Source organism: Biomphalaria glabrata, chromosome 12 (assembly GCF_947242115.1).
Source record: "Biomphalaria glabrata chromosome 12, xgBioGlab47.1, whole genome shotgun sequence".
Taxonomy (NCBI): Eukaryota; Metazoa; Mollusca; class Gastropoda; family Planorbidae; genus Biomphalaria; species Biomphalaria glabrata.
The window spans coordinates 12,036,968-12,047,887 of record NC_074722.1 but is presented as its reverse complement, the minus strand read 5'-3'; the positions used below and the strand labels follow the sequence as shown (position 1 = coordinate 12,047,887).

The 10,920-nt window shown below is 36.8% G+C and overlaps 1 non-coding gene across 1 annotated transcript; it reads right to left on the bottom strand.

The window, feature by feature from the left end:
- Window positions 1-3,004: 3,004 nt before the first annotated feature.
- LOC129922208 (U1 spliceosomal RNA) lies at window positions 3,005-3,169 on the bottom strand. Its single transcript, XR_008774178.1, has one exon. It is a non-coding gene; the product is annotated as a U1 spliceosomal RNA (small nuclear RNA).
- Between the last annotated feature and the right edge of the window lie 7,751 nt (window positions 3,170-10,920).

Sequence of the window (10,920 nt, the reverse complement as noted above, 5' to 3'; positions counted from 1 at the left end):
GATGCCAAGCGCCGACTGTTATTCGGACTAAGGCTAAGCTGAGCATCACCATCAGGATTCAGGAGGATCAGGAAAATTTGCCTTTTAGGGCATGGAAGCTGAACGTTGATATGCTGGCTTGTGGCTACAAGACCGATTCAAAGGGATACTCGTTTAATAACAGAAAGCCCCAGAACGAGGGTTCAGTGGTTGGCTCCCTGGTCATGCGGTATGCGCGCTGGACTGTTGTTCAGTCGTCTCGATGCAAATAGTTATGGGTTCATACCCTATTGGCTTCTATCCACTGTCGTCATTTGGGAGGTTTGAATTCTCACTACATAGGTCTAACTTTGTGTCACACTCATCAGACAAAGATCCGGGAACTAAAAAATAAACATGCAGGGATACGAGAACGTTAAAGACACGCGCCCTTTCTTCGAGTCGCTTCAATGACCATGGTGACCCTAAGATACTCTGATGGTTCCATTCTATGAGATGAACTAAATTGCTGGACAGAACACGATAGAAAGAACGTTAATAATGACGAATATTTTACGATTTGGAGAAATTCGGCCGTTTCAATGGGAAAAAGACGGGTAAAATTGCGTCGGCGTAAGCATAATGAAATGTCTTCCGCAAAATTTAAGTCTATCTTGGTGCAGGTCCTAAATATCCAAAAAATAAAATCTCCAATTGTCCGCATGGGGTGCCATTTAGGTTAAGAAAGGCTAATTTAGAAGAAATTTAAGGAGTTTCAGGGGACGTATGCATGAAAAAAAAAACAGCTCTACAAATTCTAAAAAATAAATAAATCGTGCCTATTAATAAGAAAAGTAACCTATTGTGCCTAATTGTAAGTAATTGTACCTAATTGTACCAAATTGTACCTAATTGTACCTAATTGTACCAAAGCAATTAATTTTGTTTAGTACGTAAGAAATGCACATAATAGATTAGTTGTATAATTATAAAAATGTTCGCAGATGATGCGGCACTCATATCGCATTCACAAGAAGGATTGCAGAGGCTTGTCAAGAGTTCAGCCTTACAATGAGCCTCTCCAAGACCGAAATCCTGGCGTAAGATGTCGCAGAAATACCAGTGATACACGTTGGAAATCACACACTTACAGTGGTGCAGTAATTCACATACTTGGGAACAACTATGGCCAGCAACCTAGATTTAGACACTAAGCTTACAAAAAGAATAGGAAAGGCTTCTGTAGCAATGGCAAAACTCTCCAAGCGCGTGTGGGAAAATACCAAATTGACTACGGCAACCAAAATCCTGGTCTACAATGTCTGCGTTCCGAGCACACTTCTTTATGGCAGTGAGAGCTGCGGGCAACTTACATGCGTCAAGAACACAGATTGAATAGCTTCCACTTACGCTGCCTGCGACACATAATGTGCATATCTTGGAGGGATCCTCTCTCCAACCAGGACTTTTTGAAACGGGCCAATATGCACAGCATCTATGCTCTTCTTACACAAAGAAGACTACGCTGGCTTGGTCATGTCACTCGCATGTCAGTTGGAAGAATCCCTATATAGATATATATACATAGCTTGTCCATCGTGGTTCGATGGTGACCACTTTCGTCATCCAGGGGGCTGAGGGCTTTGCTTTGGTAGAGCTGTATTGATAAATAGTTATGTCATTCCAAAGATTAGGCTATCTATTTAGCTAACGCTACAGAGCCCCCTCCTAAATTCATAAACAAGCTGAACAAATTAATTAGAGGCTTTATATTTAAAAACACTATTAAGAGCATTAGACGCACTACACTCATTCAAAACAAAGAGGATGGGGGGATAAACTTACAAGATGTTAAAACAAAAATACATTCACTAAGGCTAAAATTTGTACGTCAAGTAGTTAGAAATCCCACAAACTTTCCCTTGACAATTTACTATTATGGTTTAAGATTAAGTAGTCTTCTTCCAATACACAATGACATTCCTCACTATTTTGGTACAGTCACTCATCCATTTTACAGATCTATCTCAAGAATTTTACCTGGTAATGAACATTTAATACTCAACAAAATCAAAGAATCATACACAACACTTAAAAAACTGTTACAAGGAAGCCTAGTGAATAGGATTAAGTGGGGGAGAGTTCTTGGGGTGACAGAATTCAAACGCACATTCAGAAACCTACACATCAAACATATCACACCAAAAGCTAGAGAAATTAACTTATAGACTTATCTTTGGGATGACCCCTATAGTTAAAAAAAAAACGGGCCAATGTCCAGGAATGTAAATTTTGTCATCTTGAAAATGCTGATAACGAGAAGCATATATATTTGGAATGTCCACTATTCCTTAAAGTAAAAATTACTGTAAGAGACTTGTTAAAAGCTAACTGTGACAACTATGTGAATCTAAACTTGTCTATTGTTTTAAACAAGTTGCCAAAACTGAAAAATAAAATGGTTCATAATTTCAATTTGATTATTGTTTCTGAATATCGGAATCTTGTTTGGACTAGCAGGCTCAAAGCTTTACATAATAATGTGTTTGATTCTAATTACTTAGAATTGACATTTAGGAAAATTATTGAATTTAGGGAAGAGAATTATTTGGTCTGATTTTTAAATGGGGTTGGTGATATTTGATATTGTGTTAATTGTTTTAAGTATAGAATAATCATGTTTCAAAAAAAAATTAGGTATAGGTTATAATCCTGTTTCAAATTTTCTCTTTAATCCTTTATGATTAAATGTTTGTGAAATGTGAGAACTTACAAATAAACATTTAAGAAAAAAAAAAGCCCACAAAAGAGGCTGGATAGCCCCCAAAAGAGGCATATAAAGCCCCAAAAAGAGGCAAAGAAAAGAGGACTAAGGCCCAAGGATTCCTATGATGACAAAGCTAAAATTGAATAGCGCAAATTCTGGCTTACTCTTCTGCAAAACGTTGTTTACGGCATATCCCGTTATTCGGTATTGATCAGGTGCTTCATGTAGAATCTAGAACCTACTAGCTAGTCCACCGCTCATACTATTTTAGTGTTTAGGCAGGGGATAGCGCGAACGCAGTCCCCCATACGCAAAAATTACGCACCCGAGTCACCCACATTTGGGGTGATCGCAGGCTTCAGCCCACCCGAAGTGCAATGGATGAGCCTCGACCTGGGAGAACAGCCTTGGGGATCACTGTAATCTCCTGTGCCAGGTAAGTATGAAAATAATGCCGAGGTCAGGGGTAGTCTTTAAAAAATTAATGTAACAAATCTAAGCTTAACATTAATAACATTACTATAATTAACAAACGTAAAAAATAATAAATGTTAGTAACTATATTTTATTTTATAACATATAGAACTATTATATAAATTTTTACATTTATATCTAGCTAAAATATGTTTTTTATTTAATTAAATTAAAAAAAAATGTTGAAATATATAACCCCGTAATAAAAAATTAAGTCCCTTAGAGTAATTATTTAAAAATATACGTAGTTACCTCCCTCGATTCATCCTTGTCTACTAGTTTGTGGTTCAATTCATTCCTATATTATGTTACTTCTCTTACGATGCCGTTTTTAACGTTAGAATCAGATCTAATATAATATAGAACAGTAACAGTCATAAAAAATGAACTCCAATAATATCCTCAACATTAAAACTCAGAAAAAAGACCCAAAAACTACTTAAGGAGATCTACACTCTTGTCACCCTTTGAGTAGTTTGAACTGAGTGCTCTCTACTACCAAGGTTGTTAACTTATTGACAATCATTCCAGTATTGTGCCAACATTTATTTTTGTTATTTTTTTTATTTTTTTTCCCCACTGATTCTGTAATTTGTAAGAAAATGTTCTTACACATTGTTCCTAGCTTCATATTGTCACACAATCTTTATATTTACATTGAACATAACTAGGATGTTGCCACCTTACAGTGCATATGTCAAATGGATAAGTTTTAGTTGAAATTTAAAAAGAAAGGTGGTAAAAAAATGAGTTATATTCAAAAATGAAATAATCTTCATGCTCTTCATACACATACTTATAGGAGTTCTGTACTTTTATAGTAAACATAGTGTTTCATTACATATACATCTTTTGTAACTCTAACAGGCCCCAGAGGTCCCCTGATGATATAGGATGGAGGTCCTTTGTCTTGGGTCCTTAGGGGAAAATTGTTGCAAAAAGTAATGAATTCCTTAGGGGAAAAATTGTTGCAAAAAGTAATGAATTTTAATAACTTATAAGCCCTTAAAATTTAATTTTTTTTTGGAATATTTGATTTCAGGAAACTTTTCAAGATTTATGTAAATTGACTTTGTCATCATTTTCTGGACCTTTGCTGCGGTCTACTCCACGTTCATGATGGAAATCATGGAGTGTGTTTTTGAAACTATTTCCTTCACAAAATTTGTTTTTATAAAATATTCTTTGTATTATTATTGATATAAAATAATATGTTATGTGTTTTCTTTTAAATAAAATTTTATAAAAAAAAAGGAGGCCCAAAAAAAAGAGGTGAAAGAAATACCAAAAAAAAAAAAAGAGGCAAGAAAAGAGGCGTAGGGCCCAAGGATTCCTATGATGAAAAAGCTAAAAATGAATAGCACAAATGCTGAGGTTTCCTGAAAAAAACAGTAAAAGAGAACTTGGGTCTCAGAATCAAATGGGGAAAGGAAAGAAGTATAACAGAGTTTAGGGATTCCTTTATAAACCTTCATAATAAGCACATTGCGCCCAATTAGGCTAGGGAAATAACCTATAGGCTCATTTTTTGCATGACACCTATTAAGCACAAGAAGGTCAATATTTTAGAAATCTGTGGTAAATGTAAATTTTGTAACGTGTCACTGGATGTGGAAGAGTAACATCTGTTTCTAGATTGTCCGTTGTTTTCTAAGGTTAAAAATACTGTTAAAAGTCTGTTAGATGCTAATTGTGACTCAGATGTGGATGTAAATCTGGCGATCCTTTTAAACAAGGTTCCCAAATTATGTAATAAAGCTCTTGGGCATTTTAATCTCATTATTTTGTCAGAGTATAGGAAACTTGTTTGGAATACTAGACTGAAAATTGTTCTAGATAATAAAAAGTTCCTACCCGATGGCCATGAGATGATTTCTAGACGAATTGTAAACTTTCAACTAGAGAGCTTTGAGGAAACGTAAAAGATTATATGGTCAAGTGAAAGTCATGGGTTTGTATATTGGTGAATATATAGTTGTGCTTGGGGCTATATGCATATGTAGGCCTAATGGAAAGATCACTCTTTTATTTTTGCAAGTCGGACTAGAGTTACCCACGTAAGTTTAGAGGCCGGACTTAACCATTGAGATCAAGAAGTCATGGAAAGAGAACAAGTAATATATTCTTTATTACCCGTCACTAAATAGCAGGGCCGGTCTTAACAATTGTGGGGCCCTATGCAAAACGGATTTCGCTGGGCCAAGTTTGGGTAGGGATACGGATAATAAGTGAAAATTAAGAGTTTGTATTGGAAAATAAATTCGTCTTTGTATGTTATTCATTGTTTACTATACGTACAGAATTACTTTACGAGCCTTGCGTGTAGTGAAGTCATACAGTATATCATAAAAATTCTGTTTCCTACATTGATCACGCTCAATAGCAAGAATTACCAAACGTTTTAATCTATCTACGAGAAATGTTAACCTCAAGTAATTTTTCATTAGTTTGAGGCTCGAGAAGCTTCTTTCACTAGATTTCACAATTACGGGTATTGCAAAAATAATTTTTTTATCGCGCGTAGGATTGGCGTTTTCCATATTAAATGACAACCCTAAATGACAATTATTGTCTGTTTATTTCAGTAGATTTGTATGAGTTTTCAAAAGATTTTAATAATTTCCGGATATTTCCAGGCCTATTTCGTATATTTTGCTATTTCAGGAGATTTACAGGAGCTCTTGGTAAGTCAGGAGGCCGTGAGAAATCTGTCTTAAGTTATAAAATGGTTTAATTTAATAATTTATACACTTAAAATTATCGCGGGTCCTATGAAAGTGTGGGGCCCACTGCCGTCGCATAGGTTGCAGTGGCCTAGAAGGCCGGCCCTGCAAAATAGCGGCGAATTCTACGCCAGGATCGACTAGGGATATATATATATATATATATATATATATATATATATATATATATATATATATATATATATATATATCATAGGCGTAGCCAAGATTTTTTTTCGGGGGGGGGGGGGGTTTGGAGGACGCTCTGTCACAATCTTACTAAGGGGTCTGTGACGATCACACTTGCCGGGGATTATATTATCAAACTTGACAATTCAATGAAATGAAGAAAGAAACATCTCTTTGTATTTTCTTAAAACTTCTTTTATAATACTTCTTCAACTTTCACATAAAATTAACTTCTCAATTCAATGACAACTTGACTTGATACTTCATAAATAAAACTTAAAGATACATAAAACTTCACTTAGTATAACTTCAACTAATAAAACTTTAACTAATGGACCCGCTAATATCACAAAACTTATAACCATTACTAATCGAGGACTAAGCGAGGACCATCGCTCTACAAGAACAACTACTATGCGAGGACCCCGTCTAACTGACTTTCCCTTAATTTATACCTTTCTTAATCGTACATTTCAGAATCATGGAAACTTCTCTCCTAATTATTTTAGTAACTTTGACCTTCTAGAAGCTGACGTGTGCTATTTTTTTCCTTAACCTCTTTCTTTGCTTGGATACCTAAAATTAACTTGTTTACGCTGGACACTTGCACTGGTTTGAACTCGCTTCTAGAAACTGGTCGAAATAGGTCACAGACTTGACTCGTGACAGGGTCGACTCCCAGTTTGGCATAGGATTTCCTTGATTTAAACCCTATACCTGACTCCTAAACTATGTCTTAGCCATCTTTGTTGAGCCACATTTAGTGTTTTTCAATTTCGGCAGTTGACTATTTACTGCACTTTATTAATGGAGCCCCGCCACTGGTAGAAATGTGTCAACTCTCTTGAAAAAGCTCTTGGAATTAGGTGACTGTAGTTTGCTATATATTTTATATCGAAAAGGGAAGTTTTATCCTCAAAATCATCTGTTGGGGGTTTCAAACTAAAAAAATCTCTGGAGTTTTTTTTTGTTTTTTTTTAAATTCAAAACCCGATTTAGCTACAGTCATGGTGACTGTAGTTCGCTTTAGAATAATATATGAAGATAGAGGTTTTCAACCTCAAAACACTCTGTAAGGGGATTATAAACTCAAAAACACCTGGAGGGGTTTTAAACTTTTTTTAAAAAAGTCATCTGTAGGAGAGGGGTTTAAAATCAAAACCCCCAATTGGCTTGGCTACGCTCAAATAATTTTAGCGTGTAATTTGCTTTTTTTATGTTGAAGAGGTATTTTTTTAGCATCAAACCCCTCTGAAGCACTGGCGGATCCAGGGGGGGGGCAGTAGGGGCGATAGCCAACCCCCCCCCCACTCGGCCGACCCCCGGGGGGGGGGGACGGACGAATTTTAGTAAAGAAATCACACAATGTGTATATGAACTTATTACTTATGTTAATAATATAGACTAATTATTTGTATTTCAACCTATTTTTAGATTATTTCGCCCCCCCCCCTTTTAGTACGTTGGCCGATTTGGTGGGGTCGGGAGGGGTTTATGTAATTTCACATGAATTTATCATAATTATTTTAAGAAAGACTTTGCATTGGAAAAATTAGAATTCAAATGAAAATTTTCAGTATAATAGTAATGATTGAAATGAGTTCTAAACCCAAATAACTTTCACATAGTCGCCTTTTCCCAACCTTTACTCAATCTGATATTTTTCTAGTTAAATAAATTTGGGACTATAACTCTAAATTTATACTTACATTTTATTGAATATTATTTATCGAATATTTTTTTTTTCGGCGGCGATCCTAAAAGCCAAAATCTAAATATGTGGAGTATCTTATCTTTTCAAGGAACAAATTGGTTTTATTTGCAATGCATTAATGGCCTATAAATTCATTAGAATATTTTTCAAGTACAACATTATTCATAAGGTCTTTTTTAATAGGATGAATAATGAGTTTTAGGTAAGGAGAATGCGTTTCTTCGGCGAAGAATGTAAGAAAACGCTTTTAGCGACGGGGCTTCGCCCCGAACCTCACTGATGAATAGTGAGCTGTACTTGTCAGAAGAAGGCGTTTCTGCAGTGAAGAATGCAAGAAAACGCTTTTGGCGTCGGGGCTTCGCCCCGAACTCTATTGATGAATAATGAGCTGTAAATGTCAGGAGAATGCGTTTCTGCATTGAAGAATGCAAGAAAACGCTTTTAGCGTAGGGGCTTCGCCCCGAACTCCACTGATGAATAATGAGCTGTACTTGTCAGGAAAATGCGTTTCTGCAGTGAAGAATGCAAGAAAACGCTTTTGGCGTCGGGGCTTCGCGCCGAACTCCTTTGATGAATAATTATCTGTAGATGTCAGGAGAATACGTTTCTGCAGTGAAAAAAGCTAGAAAACGCTTTTGCGTTTGTCGTATTTTTATGGAGAATCATAGTTTGTGAACAAAATTAGTTGAATATCTATATAATTAATATAATATAAACTACGTATTGATATGTGAACCAATTGTATATTATGTCGTACCACACACCATGGGCGTAGCCAGGGGGGGTTCTTGGGGTTCAACCCCCCCCCCCCGAAATGAAATCCCCCCCCCCCCTTGGGGGGGGGGGAGTCTGAATTTAGTGACTGATTTTTTGCTTTGATTTTGTTTATTTTAGGTGAGATTTTAATACTAAACCATCACTTGCCCTAGCACAACCAAAGGGGTTTTGAGTTTAAAACCCCCTATCAGGGGGGTTCGAGTTTAAAACCCCCTACCAGGGGGGTTCGAGTTTAAAAACCCCTTCCAGGGGGGGTCGAGTTTAAAACGCCTACCAGAGTGGTTCGAGTTTAAAAAACCCTACTAGGGGTTTTAAACCCCCTACCTGGGGTTTTTGCAGTTAACTCCCCCTCTTCTATAAAACAAAACAAAAAAAAAAATGCAAACGAAAATCCCCTAATTCCAAGAGCACAGTTAAGGAAGATTTTGATTTTAAAACCCTGTCTAAAATTTACGATAAACCACCTCTTTAATAAAAAAAAAAAAGCTAATTACGCACTCAAAATGTTATGAGCGTAGCTAAATGGGTTTTGACTCAGTTTTGAGTTTAAACCCCACTTCAGTGGGGTTTGAAGGTAAAAAATACCTCTTTTTAATAATAAAAAAAAAGCAAATTATACACGAAAAATGTTATGAGTGTAGTCTATGGGGTTTTGAGTTTAAACTCCCCTCCAGTGGAGTTTGAAGCTAAAAAGTACCTCTTCAATTTAAATAAAAGAAAATTACTCACTCTAAAATCTATGAGCGTAGTCAAAGGGGTTTTGAGTTTAAACCCCCCGCCATCTTCAGTGTAAGAAAAAAAGCAAATTACGCACTCAAAATGCTATGAGCGTTGCCGAAAGGGGTTTTGAGTTTAACCCCCATTCAGAGGGGTTTGGTGCTAAAAATACATCTTCAATATAAAAAAAAAAGCAAATTATACATTAAAATTATTTGAGCGTAGCCAAGCCAATCGGGGGTTTTGAGTTTCTTCTACAGATGTTTTTTTTTTTTTAAAGTTTAAAACCCCTCCAGATGGTTTTGAGTCTAAGATCCCCCTACAGAGCATTTTGAGGTGGAAAACCCCCAACAGAAGATTTTGACGATAAAACTTCTCTTTTCGATATAAAATCTAAAGCAAACTACAGTCACTTAATTCCAAGAGCGTATTCAAGAGAGGTTACATATTTTTACCAGTGGCAGGGCTCCATTAATAAACTGCAGTGAATCATCTACCGAAATCGAAAAACACTAAATATAGCTCAACAAAGATGGCTAAGACAGATTTCAGGAGTCAGTTATAGAGATCGGATCTAAATCAAGGAAATCCTATGCCGAACTGGGTGTCGACCCCTTAGTAAGATTGTGAGAGAACGACGCATGAGGTTTGCCAGACATGTTCTCCGACAAAATGAATTACGCATAAGAAGAGTTGCAATGATATCATAGTACAACTTGACGCCACTCATTCATGGAGGTCCTCATGGTAGGTGGGAAGAGGCTTCAGACATTACCAGTGACAGATTTTTATGGAAACTGCTTGACGTCAAATGCTCCGAACGGCGTGGGAGGGTCTAAGTCAGTAAGAATAGCACATTAGGTTTTTGAAATAAAACTTTTTAATAGCATTAAAATGGACTGTAGATACCTCAGAATATGCATTTTGTTGGTTTTCAATATCAGAAATAGTGCTTGGCGGCGGGGCTTCGCCCCACGCTGGGGGAGCTCCTAGCGCTCCCCCAGACCCCCTTGCTAGTAATGGCGGGGAGTCCACAATTTTGTGGAAACAGCTTGACAGCAAATGCGCCGAACGACGAGGGAGGGTCTAAGTCAGTAAGAATAGCACATTAGGTTTTTTAAATAGAACTTTTTAATAGCAGGAAAATGCACTGTAGATACCTCAGAATATGCATTTTGTTGGTTTTCAATATCAGAAATAGTGCTTGGCGGCGGGGCTTGGCCCCGCGCTGGGGGAGCTACTAGCGCTCCCCCAGACCCCTTTGCTAGTAATGTCGGGGAATCTACAATTTTTTCACTAACTCATGGAAGAACCTATTCTAGGGCACAATAAACGTCTTCCGAAAGAATGAAGGGTCAGAATGTAATAAAGATTATGTACACACACACACACACACATAAATACATATAATTTTTTTTCCGGGGGGGGGGGGTCGGGGGGGGGGGGAGAAAAATTCACCCCCCCAAACCCCCCCCCCCCCCCGAAAAAAATCCTGGCTACGCCCATGCCACACACTAATATCATATTTTATCATTAGTAAATTTAAATGAAAAAGGGTTGTACCATCGGACAAACCAATACTTTTTCTTTTTGTATTATAG